At 42.7% G+C, this 17,244-nt stretch overlaps 1 pseudogene; it reads left to right on the top strand.

Moving 5' to 3' along the window:
* The first annotated feature begins 3,597 nt into the window (after window positions 1-3,597).
* LOC146839475 (uncharacterized) lies at window positions 3,598-13,262 on the top strand (annotated as a pseudogene).
* The last annotated feature ends 3,982 nt before the right edge of the window (window positions 13,263-17,244 follow it).

Here is a 17,244-nt window from a genome sequence, read left to right as displayed (position 1 = left end):
CTTTGTATAGGTTTTTCATGGGGATGAAGGTACAGCAGGTTGTGCCTATCTTGGCGCATACACACCCTTCCATTGTGTTCATTAAGTCCAACACATACCGGTGCTGCATCACCAGGAGTAAGATGGTGCGCATTTTTTCTTTCTGTTGAGGCCATCTTCGGTGGTGTTCCTCATTTTCAGCAGTTCCCACCTGGTGATCTGCAGCCACCGAGTGTAGGCCTTGGTTTGCATGGTGAAGAAGCGGGTTGAACCTCCTACACCTATTTGTGCATCGGTGAAGAGTCAGAACTCTTCAGAAATGTCTTGAATCTGTCCAAACCAAAGTACCCAGCTGACCATCTTCTGCGTACTTGGTGTAGAAGCGGGGTGCCTTTGCTGATGGGATGGTGATGCAGTGCAGAAATATTTCTCCGGGTATGACCAATGTTACCGTGTAGCGGGTGACCAGTGAGCAGACCCCTCTCTAGTCTGGGCCGATCTGGCTGTAGGCGTGGGCGCTGCATTACCAGTATTAATTCATCATGGTGGAGGTGCCCCACTGGATATCATTATTATAGGTTATACTCTTGCATTTTGCTGTTTTCCCCCCCCCCCCGGACGGGCATTGTCCCTTTCCCCCTAAAACACAAGGAATACACTGACAGCTACCTGGCTACACTGAGTTTCTTCTTACATTCTATCCATATGTACCATCCTGTCTCTGATTTCCAAGGGTCTTGGCATTGCGTCAGTAGAGTGTCATTCAACCTACCTGTACACGATCTGTTGTCACTTTTGTTCCCCAAATTAATGGCTCTGCAAGTGAAGTGAATATTGTGGTCTCTATTTGGGCTCAAAGATATCTATTCAGAACCAATTCAGCTCTGCTTCCCAACTTTTGAGCAAGCTCCATTGGCTACCTATTGGAAAGCGCTCAAAGTTCAAAGCCCTATGCATCTCTCACAAAATCCTATGCAAGCAAGGAGCACCCAACCTAGCTGCCTAGGTGCAATTTTCAATGCCCTCAGAATACTATTCTCTGTCAGTGCATCCACATCCCTCGCCACAGCAGAGCCAGACCAGGAGGTTACTCCTTCCATGTCCTAGCTCCGACCCAATTTAATTCTATGCCTCCTAACCTTAGAAAGATTCAAAATCCTTTACTTTTCTGCAACCAGACTGACGATTTTGCTTCTCTGCCTCTGTGATATCTTCTGACACCTGGACCCTCATCTTCTCCCCTAGGCAGGCAACCTCCAGGTGTTTTGCTTTCTAAGGCTCTTCACCCCACCCCCGCTTGTAAAGGGTCAAAGTGGTAGCACCCATGCACTAAGTGCCCTTATCAGATGCGGAAATAAGAGACGGTGTACACCAATACCCAGCCCAGTGAAGGCCTGAAACAGACACAAAAAGGAATGTGTGCTACATGTTCACCTCCTCTATTTGTACCTCATAAGGAGTTACCTGTGCACTTCCTCCATTTGTATGTCCCGGCCAAGCTTCTTTGTTGATGCTTGTGATCCTTGTACTGTCAACCATGGCCGATGTCTGCTGTCTGCATCAAGTCACTCCCCTGCTTTAGTTGTCAGCTAACCTTGCGGAGCGAGCACACAGACATAAGGGAGTGTTGCAGGGTTTCTGCACATACACAGAACCATGCGCAGGATTATGGGACCTCGGTGTATAGGGGCTAAGCCTTCCTACCACCTTAGTGCCCGCGAGCCCAGGACTGACTAGCTATAGTGTCTCACTTGCTCTCCTACTCACAAACGGAGGAACCAATGATTAGACAACCAAGAACACAACACTCCTGTATCTCTCAGGAATCACGGTAATGAGACACACCTTTTCTCCCACATTCTCGTACTTGTCCACAATAAGATCAGACTAACGTGCTCAAAAATGCAGTATACGTGCCACAACCAGCAGCAACATGTATAATATCAATACAGTTAGCTTTGCAGCAAGGCAATGTATCATAAGGGGAGATGTCATGTTATAAAGACTGTGGATAAAGGACTATAAGGCCTAACCACCCTCCCCTTTGTAAGCAGAAGTATTATTATATAATAGAAGATCTCTGGGCTTTGTCAGCAGACTCCATACCTCATGCCATAGATCGCATTTCTACATCACAGGTGCATGTTGCTCTTCTTCCTCGAAAGGTCTCTCTCCAAGTGTGTGTCACCCAAACATGTATCCCAATAATATCAAAGTACAAGCTTCCAGCAAGAACAGATGCCTTGGTATGTTTTGTCTAAGATGCTAGGGCCTGGCCAGAACAGAATAACAAGAGTCTGTGTTTATTGTGTTTATCGACCTTGCTCACAATGTTCAGACTAAACTCCAGGAACAGACAGAGAACAAGCACAGCAGAGAGTTCTCATGTGAAAGGCATAAACAGAGTTTCGTAAAAATAAAGGCATGTAGTGTTGTGTGCAAAAGCAGCATCATGGCTACCGGGCTCATGCTAACTAAAAGATATCGACAATGACTCTAGCACCCACGTGATAGGAGTATGGAAAGTGATGAACACGGAATAAGGTAAAGCTGAATTTAAGAAATGCCCAAAGGTTTAAATGCTGCACTCACCCTCAAGCAATGCACATCTTGTCCCACTCTGCCAACGCCCCAACCACCCACAGAGTATCATGCTGGCAGCAAACGGAATTAAATAGAACAAATGGTTCTATCGGCTTTATACAATTGCTTAGAGTAATATATTTACTTTAACGAACCAAAGAGTATTTATAGCACATACAAAGAAACAAACACACCAACAGGAGAAATAAATGTAATCTTATATTGTAAAGGGTATTGAATACCGCTGGCTGTCACAAATACAAATTAAATTGCAGGAAGACAATGAGTGACTGTCGTGAGAGAGTGACATATAGTGAATAGTGAAATGAACAGTACGCTATATACATGACAAATACATTGGTGACATGAAAGAAGGAAGAAAAAAAAATCTTTCAAGTATTGTCCTATATGATTTTACACATAGAATGCGAGACCTATTGATGAATCAAATCATGATCAAGAGACCTGTGTGGACATATGTACGTTTCGACCCTGGAAGCAGCGCACACTGGTATGCATCAGAGCAGGTCTTCCTCAGGACTGTGAACGGAGGAGTGGACAGCCACAAAGCAGACTCTTCAATGAATGAGATCAGGAATTTGGAGGCGTGAATCAATTCCAAGGTTAAACTTCACTAATGTTCAAGTTCAGTAGTAGTGCCGCAATCAGGAGAGTTCTTCCTAACTGCAATGGCTAGTTGTATTGTAAACTATTTTTGGCTAAACCACAGGAGCAAGAGAAAAGCACAATGGAGTGGAGCCAGACATCTGAAGAATAAAGGAAAGCGAGGGTCTTTGATCTACAACAGACTGTCCCAATTTGCATCGACCTGAAGGAAGACTAATCTTTACCCATAAACATGCAAAACCATTATACAATCTAAAGACATAACCACCTACAAAGAAGCTTTACTTGCCATAATTATAATATATGTCGTTGGTGAGTCTTGTATTTCATTGTGAAATCTGAAATCAAGCATCCAACATACCACACACATACAGAGAATGTGAGAATAACACAAGTGCTTTATCAACCATGTTAGCTCTTCAGGAAACGCAGTCATGGGAAGCAGACAATTCTAAACCAGACCCAGAGACACTAACCAAGAAAGAAGAATCAAACACATGCAGCAAGAACTTTAGTTTGTCATCACTACTAAAGAGCAATCAACAAACACACACAGGAGAAGCAACGTGCAAATGCAATGAATGTGTGAAGAACTTTAGTCAGTTAGCACTCCTAAAAGATCATCGACGAACACACACTGGGGGAAAACCGTACCATTGCAATGAATGTGCCAAGAGCTTTAGTCGGTTGTCACATCTTCAAAAACATCAACAAACACACACAGGAGAAAAACCGTACCATTGCAGTGAATGTGTGAAGAGCTTCAGTCGGTTATCACACCTACAAAGACATCAGCGAACACACACTGGGGAAAAGCCATACCATTGCAGTGAATGTGGAGGTACTTTTAGTCATTCCTCAACTCTCAGGATTCATCACCGAACACACACTGGGGTAAAGCCATACCATTGCAATGAATGTGGAAGTAGTTTTAGTGATTCCTCAACTCTCAGGATTCATCAGCAAACACACACAGGGGAAAAACCATTCCATTGCAGTGAATGTGTGAAGAGCTTCAGTCAGTTATCACACCTACAAGGACATCAGCGAACACACACCGGGGAAAAACCGTACCATTGCAGTGAATGTGTGAAGAGCTTCTGTCAGTTATCACACCTCAAAATGCATCAGCGATCACACACAGGGGAGAAACCATTCCATTGTAGCGAATGTGGAAGTACTTTTAGTCATTTCTCAGCTCTCAGGATTCATCACCGAACACACACAGGAGAAAAGCCATTACAGTGCAGTGAATGTGGAAGTACTTTTAGTCATTCCTCAGCTCTCAGGATTCATCAGCGAACACACACAGGAGAAAAGCCATTCCAGTGCAGTGAATGTGTGAAGAGCTTTACAGGGGAGAAACCATACCATTGCAGTGGATTTGGAAGTAGTTGCAGAAAGGATTTTCATCTAACTACAGGGATTAGTGATAACACCTATAAAAACAACACACTTAAATAAGTTTAACAAGCACAGACTGGAGAATATTTGTAGCTGGTTTTGGTGCTTGGCCATTTTGTGCAACAACTGGTTCAATGACAGCTGCTAGAGAACAACGTCCAAAGGCACAAGAAGTCAAAGTAGGAAAATGTGACCTGTAACTCTGAGAGTTAATGCTTGCAGTGCACAACATTTACCTCCGAAGCCCTGACATGGGAAAAAATGATGCTCATTTCGATCATCACATGCATATGTAAAAGCACCCACCATAGTGGCACTTCCTCAGCGGTGTCCAATATCAAGCTGGACTCTTGGGAAATTGCTGGCTCACCACTGACTATGTAAATGATTCACGGTGAGATTAATTGTATATGAATATATTTTAGACATTTCTTATTTACAAAGAATCACCCAACCTACTCCTAACTGCTGAAAGGACAGAATCAGTGCATGATGGCAGAATTATTGATCGGAGAGAGAGCTGTTTAAAAGTTTAGTTCTGAATAGGTTTCTGAAATCTTGATGGTTAGGTAAAGATTGAATCTTGAGCAGTAAAGAATTCCAGCTCTTAGAGTCCAGAACTATCGACTCCCTGCTTTACATTTCTTGAACCTTGGCACTGGAAAATACATCTGGATTCAGAAGTAAAGGAACACAAATGATACAGATTTTTGACATAAATGATGTTCAGGTTTGTGTTTACAAGTAAAAAGAAACAATTGTTTTATAAACTGCCGGTGAATGAACGGACATAAAAAGTATGTGCTGCCTCATGAGCAAACATTGAATCTTTGTGATGCCGTTGGGATGTCGTCAGACCACAAATAAGATAGATCTTAGGATTCTGAATCATCTGTAAGGTGCTTTTGTGTTGCTGGAACTGCCAAATACACAGTGTTCTTCTGGCCCAGCCTTGCTTAATTGAAGGAGTTCACCAATATAATATGCACATCAGAAGAAAGGATACATCTTCAGTAGCCAAAGATGGTAAAAACTAATGCTTTCCACCGAGGTCATTTTAACAAAGTGCTGAGTCTGGGAAGTTTTTCCTGCTGCCGACCATCATCACCACCACCACCACACAGCCAGTGAGGAACAGCAACAAGACTGCTCTTCAGCACACCAATCCTTATACATAACATACTACAGGGGTTTGCTCCAGGGTCAAACTCCCTTTACTTTCACGTTAACAGCAACAAGTTCTAAACTGAAAAAATTATATTTAGGAACAAGTGGTTTGTACGGCCATTAGTGGCATAATACATTTGAAACCCAATACTTTATAAATCTGTATTAATGATACATAACCAAACATCCAAACACCACCTATGTATGGACATACAAGAGCCTTTACAAACCACACTACAGAGGTGTGTACCAGGATCAAACTCAATTTACTTTAACGTTAACATGAACTAATTTATTATACAGCAAGAACAGTCATAATGTTATGAAATGTACACAATGATGACTAGATTTTACATATTACCAACAAATGTATGTTTTTTGATATGTAATAAAAAAAATGTATTTGCATTCATGGTATTTGACTGCTGGTTGTATGGAAAGAGATGTTAAATGTGATTTCTTCCTTAAACTATAAAGATAATTTGTGATGTCAGCAAGGAGCCTAGATTATTTGGCAATGGAGGTGTCTAATCTCGATAGCATGACTGCTTTCAGAAGGGAGTCTGTCGCAGGTGGTATCAGAGGAGACTATTCTTCCCAGTGTGCCTTCTCTCAGAGTGAGAGGCGGTTCTTTGCTTGAGTTGGTACCACCTCTGCATCTGTGTTAATGAAGAGAGAAGTGCTACCTGTAATACTGAGATCTGGGCTTCACTCCTGTGTTGGGAATTTAAGTTAGTCGTTTTTACCCAATAAATACCGGATTTATTTTGGAAAACGAAAAATATGCGTGTATCGTGGCACTCCTCTTGTTAATAATCCATAAAAATGCTACAGAATGCTGAGTACTTGAAAGCATTCTGTCATACGAGGGATTTAAATATGCATTTGTCAAATACAAAATTGACTTAAATTTTTATTTTAAGCTTCTTATACAGCGCTTCTTTATTTAATAATCCCGGATGAGTTTTCTCCGAGAGCCCTTTCTCCTTCGGAAGAAGGGTCATTTTTTCCTAGTATTTTTCCGTTTGAGACTGCCAATCTTTTCATAGTGTTCCTGAAGAAAAACAAGTAGGTCAGAATGCCTACCATAAGTAGGGCGGACGGTCTGATGTACTTACACCAACCGCCCCAGGTATGTCGGTCATTGTTGTGAGGGTTTCTGAGGTTCTGACCTCAGTTCAATCAGAGGGGAACTGTGATAGATTCTTCTTACCAACCTCAAACATTCTACAATTTGCTAAGGGATTACACATGAGAACCATGGCCATGCTTTCTTCTCTTACTCATGCATTAGGGATCAGGAGGTTGTCTATGATTCTTGGCCTCTTATTCGCCTGCTTCAGTCCTTCTGGGATAACCTTTTTCACCAAAATATCCTTCAAGGATTTCTGTTGCTTTTCAAAGAGCCTTATTAGAACAGTTTCTCCAAATTTGTAAAACTGTTGAAAGTGGAGATTCTTCCTTAGAGACCTTGGTTGGAAGTTTGCAACATTGTGTCTGGTGTTGTGTAAACACGCAATCACACAAGGGGGCTAGAGGAGATTTCAGGACCTGCGTGGGCCAACTCCCCACTAATTCTTCATATTACAAAAAAGGCCACGGGTCCGAAATCAACAGGAGGTTATACAAATTACTGGGTGTACTATGCCACTCAGAGGGGGATTTCCCTTTTAAGGATGGTTACCCTCACACACTAGCGGTGTCATGGTTCATCATGAAGGGGCACCGTCCCTAAAAGGGAAACCCCTATCTGAATGGCATACTACACCCAGTAATTTGTATGAGCTGTTGTGTAAAACCAGTGTGCCGTTCTCCAAGGCTGTGCTGTTGCATCAAATGTTGTGTAAAAGCAGTGTGCCACCCCACGAGGCTGTGCTGTTGAATCAGACTATGTGTAAAAGTAGTGTGGAGCCTTCTTTGGCTGCATAAAGACCTATCTAAAACCATTGTGTCTCCATACACTTGCTGCCAACTGCGGCATATTTGTTTCCACCTTCTACCTGGGATCCTACCTGTTTGCTGCCAACTGCGGCATCATAGTTTCCACCTTTTACCTGGGATCCTATCTGTTTGCTTCCGACTCTGGGGTTGTAGTTTCCACCTTCTACCTGGGATCCCATCTGTTTGCTTCTGACTGTGGGGTCGTAGTGTCCACCTTCTACCTGGGATCCTACCTGTTTGCTGCCAACTGCGGCATCATAGTTTCCACCTTCTACCTGGGATCCTATCTGTTTGCTTCCGACTGTGGGGTTGTAGTTTCCACCTTCTACCTGGAATCCCATCTGTTTGCTTCCGACTGTGGGGTCGTAGGGTCCACCTTCTACCTGGGATCCCATCTGTTTGCTTCTGACTGTGGGGTCAAAGTGTCCACCTTCTACCTGGGATCCTACCTGTTTGCTGCCAACTGCGGCATCATAGTTTCCACCTTCTTCCTGGGATCCTATCTGTTTGCTTACAACTGTGGCATTGTAGTGTCCCCTTCCACTCGGGATCCTATCTGTTTGTCGCCATCATTATGAGACGCAGGAGCTGCAGAAAGAAGGGCATGAGGATTCACTAATAATGTGTTGTTACTAAAATGTTACAGATCACTATGGCAAGTTACAATTCATTCAAACTGTGGCTCTGTCACTATTGTGGCAAATATCTTAAATACCCAGCGACTCCATGTAAGTCTTACAGAATGGTGAACACACATAGATAGACCATTGTATACACCACACTTTATTGACGAGAAACCTGTGGGGAAGCATCCAGTAAAGAGAAGGAAACTGGAACATCGAGTGCTTGATCCTCAAATCCTTATTTACTTATTTATTTACTTTAGGAAACTTCATTGTCCTGTATCCTCTGCCACTCCCCAGATGGGTTACGTGGTCCATGAAACAATCTGCAATTAATAGAACTTGTTTCATGAGGTCATTCCTCTAGGCCTGCCATGGCTTCCTAAACCTTCCCAATAAAAGAACATTGTGAGAGCAGCAAATTGGTTTGGGCTTCCACTTTCAAAACTTTCCATTACAAACCAATTGTTCATGCTTCTTCTGTTATTAAGCAGTTTTAAAATCGCATGATGGTAGTCTCAAGTCTTTCAAGAAAATCCAGGTGTTCCCAGTGTCTATGATGGAAAGTCCTAATTTAATTAAATGCACTTAGTCGACTATCATTAATTTTGTGGATAGCGGTTTGACTCTGTTTAATATATATTGTCCCTCCCTAATTTGTTCTGTGATGCAGTGGTCTTTAACCTGTGGTCCGAGGACCCCTGGGGCTCTGCGAGGGCTACTCAGGGAGTCTGCAAATGTTTTTACAAAATTAAATAATATTAAAATTAATAAAGGATGTACGAATGAAGAAGCAAAACTGAAAATTGTAAACCTTTTTCAATATTTGATTATGTATTAAAGAAAAGTTGATTGCTCCTCTGCAGTGATTACTTTAAGGTAGTGGTGGATGCAGGTCTCAGCGGTCTCCTTACAAATATGGAAGCTGGCCGTTGTGGTGGAACCATTGCCACATCCATCGGAGCAGGTTGAATTGGAGGGGTAATGTAGGTGTCCTCTGAGCCAGCTTCCATGACTATGACTGGCTCTTCCTCCTCATCCCCATCCATTATTCTAAGGCTTTCAGGAACTTTATTTTTCCCTTGTCACTCATGGCGGGTCTTGGACTCAGCCAGGGTCCAATCCATGTCCAGATCATCAGAGGGGGTGCTTGGAATTTGCAGAAGATGATGGAGTACCTTTTCTTTTTTTTGCCGGAGATCAGAAATCCAATGGTTCAAGAAGAGGTACATCAAGCTCAGCAGGAAGCTCAACCACCTGTTCTCCTCGTACTTCAGAAAGATGTATAGCTGGCTGCCTCTCCTGTTGTTCACTTTGCTAAGTTTCCTGCAACGACTGGGTACTAATTTACGGCTGAGACAAATCCAATTCAGACGCAGTGCTTGTCGCCATGATGGCAGTGGCTGCCTCGCTGGGAGACATGGCCTTGGGTTTGGGTTGGGGTGGTGGCATTGATGTGGGAGTGCCACACCACATTTCCTGAAAAGGTGTTTGTCGTCACGCCAGTGGTGGCACAGGCAAAGTGTTTTTCTCTTCCGCCTGGGTCCCTTTTTAGGCAGCACCTTTCTTTGGGGCTGTCTTCAAGCTCTGTCAGTTTGCACTTTGCTGCACAAGCAGAAGATAGAATGTCTCACGTGTTGCGGTCAAGTCAATTTGTGCTGGAGGTAAAGTGGCTGTTATCTGTTATGCATCAGGCTAAAAGCAAGAAAAACATTTAGTGCAACTTGGCATTTTTGCAATCTGATTATTCATAGTACAGACAATATAATTTAGTGAAGTTATCTTCTCAGAAATAATGAACAACAATAGTGTATCCTTTCCATTCGATAGTCAAACCACACTTTCACCATATATAATATTTCAATAAGGATATCAACATACAGATGTAACTGTTTGCTTTATGTGCATCTAAGGGGAGACACCTGTGACAGGCAGGGGAGTGCAGGGGAAAATTGAATAATCCTTAAAAAATGAATGCTGGTGTAAGCCTATGGCAGGGAGGGTGTCCAGGGGTTCGCAGAGTTTTTTGTAACTTCGCAGAGTTCCGCGAACTACGCCCAGACCTAACAACAACAAGCAAGGAGGCATGGTGGACACAACAAAAAACACATGCTGGCCTATGGCAAAAGAACACTGTCTGGCCACACAAAATGGCCACATGGTCAAACAACAATTGCAAGCAAGAAGGCATGGACAGCAAAGAACGCATGCAGGCCTACGCCAACAGCATACTGGCTGGCTATACAAAATGGTTGCCAGGCACATAGTCAAACAACAACTACAAGCAAGGAGGCATGGTGGACACAACATAGAACATATCTAGACCTTTGGCAAAAGCACATTGGTTGACTACACAAAATGGCCACTGGCCACATGGTTAAACAACAGCTAAAGGCAAGTAGGCATGCTGGAGAGCACATGCAGACCTATGGCAAAAGCACACTGGCTGTCTACACAAAATAGCTACAGGCCACATAGTCAAACAACAACTACAATCAAGGAGGAATGGTGGACACAACAAAGAAACATTGAGGCCTATGGCCAAAGTACTGGCTGTCTATATAAAATGGCCCCCGGCCACATGATCAAACAACAACTACAAGCAAGGAGGCATGGTGTACACAACAAAGAACACATGCATGCCTATGGCAAAAGCACACTGGCTGGCTTAAAAAAATGGTCACCGGCCACACAGCACGGAGAACAAAGACAAATGGTGGCCTATAGCAAACACACACACACACACATTGGCCAGACAAAGAAGGCATGGTAACCCAGAGAACACAGCATTAATTCAGCAATGCCAAAAATCAAGATTAAATGAGCTATAACATTTTTACAACAACACACATCTTCCCATGGCATCAAATATTATTACCCCACCAAAATACACTCTTTGCAGAACAAAACGTGGAATACATTAAAAAAGCAAAGTAAAACCCACATTTTTTATTTAATCCAATGACATCTCCGGGCTAAATGATATTTTGTAACATATACCACAGAAACTGTTGTTTCATATACCCAATGAATTGTACTGGTGGGATGGCTGGTGCTCAGACTAGGCCACATAGTATAATTAATTAATAGTGCAAAAGTAAGTAACATGGAGAAAATATACTTATCTAAGCAACCTTTCTGCCTACAAAAGATAAAAATGAAATGCCTAAAAAATAACTAGACCCCTACTGCAACTCAAAGTGACCCACCATAACCACAGTCAAATTTAAACAAGCATTTGCAATGCAATAGGTCTTGCATTTACGCGAGTTTGAGATATTGACATTGCAAATGATAATGGATAAACCTAAATAAAAGGCATAGTCATTTACAATGTCAATAGCTCAAACTCGCGTAAATGCGAGACCTATTGCATTGCAAATGCTTGTTTCTGACCTGGAATGAGGCTGTGGGGCTACTCAGCGCTGCTAAAATGGCACAGAAATGCAGCCGCTCATCTGCTGCCTGCACGGAGAAAGCACCTAGGACCCCTCCCCCCGCCCCCACGCCCCATCGGACCCCTAGGCTGCAGTAGGCTGCAGGTGTCCCAGGGAAGCCAAGCCACATGTTCCATCTCCAACAGTCCGTCATGAAAGGGCTGTCTGGTCTCTGCAGACCTCCGCTTCTGATGCTGACCCACGGGTGCGGGACAGTGCTGTCAGGACTCCAGCCTCCACACACGCCCGTGCGAGTGGTCAGTGCCCCTGCGCCCACAAACGCCCGTGCGAGCTGTCCGGACTTGACGGTTCCGTAGGGAAGTTTTCTAGAGGAGGGTGTATTTACTCCTGAGGTAGGATGCGGTAGCACACGTGCACCTTACTTCTGACTAGGATCCGGCGGCAGTAGTCAGAATCCCCCCCAGTCGGGATCTCGTCCATGTCCCGGTGCTGCCCTCCTACTCCTCCTCCCTCCTTGGAGCTTCCTGGCATGTCCTTCAGCCCGCGGTGACCGTGCAAGGCGCACTCCAGTTCAGCCCTGGTGGTGGTGGGGGCTCCGAGCACAGTCCTTCACCCCCAGATCCGCACAGCTTCAGTCAATTATCAATCCTGCGAAGACATCAGCGAACACACACAGTGGATAAACCATACCATTGCAGTGAATGTGTGAAGGACTTCAGTCAGTTATTACACCTCAAAATACATCAGCGATCACACACAGGGGAGAAACCATTCCATTGTAGCGAAATGTGGAAGTAGTTTTAAGGAATCTTCAAAATTAAGGAATCATCAGCGAACACACACTGGAGAAAAGCCATTCCAGTGCAGTGAATGTGTGAAGAGCTTCAGTCAGTTATCACACCTACAAGGACATCAGCGAACACACACTGGGGAAAAGCCATACCATTGCAATGAATGTGGAAGTACTTTTAGTCATTCCTCAACTCTCCGGATTCATCACCGAACACACACAGGAGAAAAGCCATTCCAGTGCAGTGAATGTGTGAAGAGATTCAGTCAATTATCACACCTACGAGGACATCAGCGAACACACACAGTGGATAAACCTTACCATTGCAGTGAATGTGTGAAGAACTTCAGTCGTTTATCAACCCTCCGGCGCCACCAGCGAACACACACGGGGGAAAAACCGTACCATTGCAGTGAATGTGTGAAGAGCTTCAGTCGTTTATCACACCTCAAAATACATCAGCGATCACACACAGGGGAGAAACCATTCCATTGTAGCGAATGTGGAAGTAGTTATAAGGAATCTTCAAAATTAAGGAATCATCAGAGAATACACACTGGAGAAAAGCCATTCAAGTGCAGTGAGTGTGTGAAGTGCTTTAGTCGATTATCAATTCTACGAAGACATCAGCAAACACATACAGGGGAGAAACCATACCATTGCAGTGGATTTGGAAGTAGTTGCAGAAAGGATTTTCAGCTAACTACAGGGATTAGTGATAACACCTATAAAAACAACACACTTAAATAAGTTTAACAAGCACAGACTGGAGAATATTTGTAGCTGGTTTTGGTGTTTGGCCATTTTGTGCAAGAACTGGTTCAATGACAGCTGCTAGAGAACAGCGTCCAAAGGCACAAGAAGTCAAAGTAGGAAAATGTGACCTGTAACTCTGAGAGTTAATACCTGCAGTGCACAACATTTACCTCCGAAGCCCTGACGTGGGAAAAAATGATGCTCATTTTGATCATCACATGCATATGTAAAAGCACCCACCATAGTGGCACTTCCTCAGCGGTGTCCAATATCAAGCTGGACTCTTGGGAAATTTGCTGGCTCACCACTGACTATGTAAATGATTCACGGTGAGATTAATTGTATATGAATATATTTTAGACGTTTCTTATTTACAAAGAATCACCCAACCAACTCCTAACTGCTGAAAGGACAGAATCAGTGCATGATGGCAGAATTATTGATCGGAGAGAGAGCTGTTGAAAAGTTTAGTTCTGAATAGGTTTCTGAAAGCTTGATGGTTAGGTAAAGATTGAATCTTGAGCAGTAAAGAATTCCAGCTCTTAGAGTCCAGAACTATCGACTCCCTACTTTACATTTCTTGAACCTTGGCACTGGAAAACACATCTGGATTCAGAAGTAAAGGAACACAAATGATACAGATTTTTGACATAAATGATATTGAGGTTTGTGTTTACAAGTAAAAAGAAACACTTGTTTTATAAACTGCCGGTGAATGAATGGACATAAAAAGTATGTGCTGCCTCATGAGCAAACATTGAATCTTTGTGATGCCGTTGGGATGTCCTCAGACCACAAATAAGATAGATCGTAGCATTCTGAATCATCTGTAAGGTGCTTTTGTGTTGCTGGAACAGCCAAATACACAGTGTTCTTATGGCCCAGCCTTGCTTAATTGAAGGAGTTCACCAATATAATATGCACATCAGAAGAAAGGATACATCTTCAGTAGCCAAAGATAGTAAAAACGAATGCTTTCCACTGAGGTCATTTTAACAAAGTGCTGAGTCTGGGAAGTTTTTCCTGCTGCCGACCATCATCACCACCACCACCTCACAGCCAGTGAGAAACAGCAACAAGACTGCTCTTCAGCACACCCATCCTTATACATAACACACTACAGGGGTTTGCTCCAGGGTCAAACTCACATTACTTTCACGTTAACAGCAACAAGTTCTAAACTGAACAAATTAAATTTAGGAACAAGTGGTTTGTACGGCCATTAGTGGCATAATACATTTGAACCCCAATACTTTATAAATCTGTATTAATGATACATAACCAAACATCCAAACACCACCTATGTATGGACATCCAAGAGCCTTTACAAACCACACTACAGAGGTGTGTACCAGGATCAAACTCAATTTAACGTTAACATGAACTAATTTATTATACAGCAAGAACAGTCATAATGCTATGAAATGTACACAATGATGACTAGATTTGACATATTACTAACAAATGTATGTTTTTTGATATGTAATAAAAAAAATGTATTTGCATTCATGGTATTTGACTGCTGGTTGTATGGAAAGAGATGTTAAATGTGATTTCTTCCCTAAACTATAAAGATAATTTGTGATGTCAGCAAGGAGCCTAGATTATTTGGTAATGGAGGTGTCAATAAATACCGGATTTATTTTGGAAAACGAAAAATATGCGTGTTTTGTGGCACTCCTCTTGTTAATAATCCATAAAAATGCTACAGAATGCTGAGTACTTGAAAGCATTCTGTCATACGAGGGATTTAAATATGCATTTGTCAAATACAAAATTGACTTACATTTTTATTTTAAGCTTCTTATACAGCGCTTCTTTATATAATAATCCCGGATGGGTTTTCTCCGAGAGCCCTTTCTCCTTCGGAAGAAGGGTCATTTTTTCCTAGTATTTTTCTCTTTGAGACTGCCAGTCTTTTCATAGTGTTCCTGAAGAAAAACAAGTAGGTCAGAATGCCTACCAAAAGTAGGGCGGACGGTCTGATGTACTTACACCAACCGCCCCAGGTATGTCGGTCATTGTTGTGAGGGTTTCTGAGGTTCTGACCTCAGTTGAATCAGAGGGGAACTGTGATAGATTCTTCTTACCAACCTCAAACATTCTCAAATTTATTTTTGTAATCCGTTTAATACAATTTGCTAAGGGATTACACATGAGAACCATGGCCATGCTTTCTTCTCTTACTCATGCATTAGGGATCAGGAGGTTGTCTATGATTCTTGGCCTCTTATTCGCCTGCTTCAGTCCTTCTGGGATAACCTCTTTCACCAATTTATCCTTCAAGGATTTCTGTTGTTTTTCAAAGAGCCTTATTAGAACAGTTTCTCCAAATTTGTAAAACTGTTGAAAGTGGAGATTCTTCCTTAGAGACCTTGGTTGGAAGTTTGCAACATTGTGTCTGGTGTTGTGTAAACACGCAATCACACAAGGGGGCTAGAGGGGATTTCAGGACCTGCGTGGGCCAACTCCCCACTAATTATTCATATTACAAAAAAGGCCACGGGTCCGAAATCAACAGGAGGTTATACAAATTACTGGGTGTACTATGCCACTCAGAGGGGGATTTCCCTTTTAAGGATGGTTCCCCTCACACACTAGCGGTGTCATGGTTCATCATGAAGGGGCACCGTCCTTAAAAGGGAAACCCCTCTCTGAGTGGCATACTACACCCAGTAATTTGTATGAGCTGTTGTGTGAAACCAGTGTGCCGTTCTCCAAGGCTGTGCAGTTGCATCAAATGTTGTGTAAAAGCAGTGTGCCACCCCACGAGGCTGTGCTGTTGAATCAGACTATGTGTAAAAGTAGTGTGCAGCCTTCTTTGACTGCATAAAGACCTATCTAAAACCATTGTGTCTCCATACACTTGCTGCCAACTGCGGCGTCAAAGTGTCCACCTTCTACCTGGGATCCTATCTGTTTGGTTCCGACTGTGGGGTAATAGTGTCCCCCTTCCACTCTGGATCCTATCTGTTTGTCGCCATCATTATGCGACGCAGGAGCTGCAGAAAGAAGGGCATGAGGATTCACTAATAATGTGTTGTTACTAAAATGTTACAGATCACTATGGCAAGTTACAATTCATTCAAACTGTGGCTCTGTCACTATCGTGGCAAATATCTTAAATACCCAGCGCCTCCATGTAAGTCTTACAGAATGGTGAACACACATAGATCGACCATTGTATACACCACACTTTATTGATGAGAAACCTGTGGGGAAGCATCCAGTAAAGAGAAGGAAACTGGAACATCGAGTGCTTGATCCTCAAATCCTTATTTACTTATTTATTTACTTTAGGAAACTTCATTGTCCTCTGTCCTTTGCCACTCTCCAGATGGGTTACGTGGTCCATGAAACAATCTGCAATTAATAGAACTTGTTTCATGAGGTCATTCCTCTAGGCCTGCCATGGCTTCCTAAACCTTTCCAATAAAAGAACATTGTGAGAGCAGCAAATTGGTTTCGGTTTCCACTTTCAAAACTTTCCATTACAAACCAATTGTTCATGCTTCTTCTGTTATTAAGCAGTTTTAAAATAGCATGATGGTAGTCTCAAGTCTTTCAAGAAAATCCAGGTGTTCCCAGTGTCTATGATGGAAAGTCCTAATTTAATTCAATGCACTTAGTCGACTATCTTTAATTTTGTGTGTTGCGGTTTGACTCTGTTTAATATATATTGTCCCTCCCTAATTTGTTCTCTGATGCAGTGGTCTTTAACCTGTGGTCCGAGGACCACTGGGGCTCTGCGAGGCCTACTCAGGGAGTCTGCAAATGTTTTTACAAAATTAAATAATATTAAAATTAATAAAGGATGTACGAATGAAGAAGCAAAATTGAAAATTGTAAACCTTTTTCAATATTTGATTATGTATTAAAGAAAAGTTGATTGCTCCTCTGCAGTGATTACTTTAAGGTAGTGGTGGATGCAGGTCTCAGCGGTCTTCTTACAAATATGGAAGCTGGCCGTTGTGGT

Source organism: Triturus cristatus, chromosome 4_1 (assembly GCF_964204655.1).
Source record: "Triturus cristatus chromosome 4_1, aTriCri1.1, whole genome shotgun sequence".
Lineage (NCBI taxonomy): Eukaryota > Metazoa > Chordata > Amphibia > Caudata > Salamandridae > Triturus > Triturus cristatus.
Note: the sequence above shows the minus strand (reverse complement) of the source record. Positions and strands in the feature narration are given on the sequence as shown.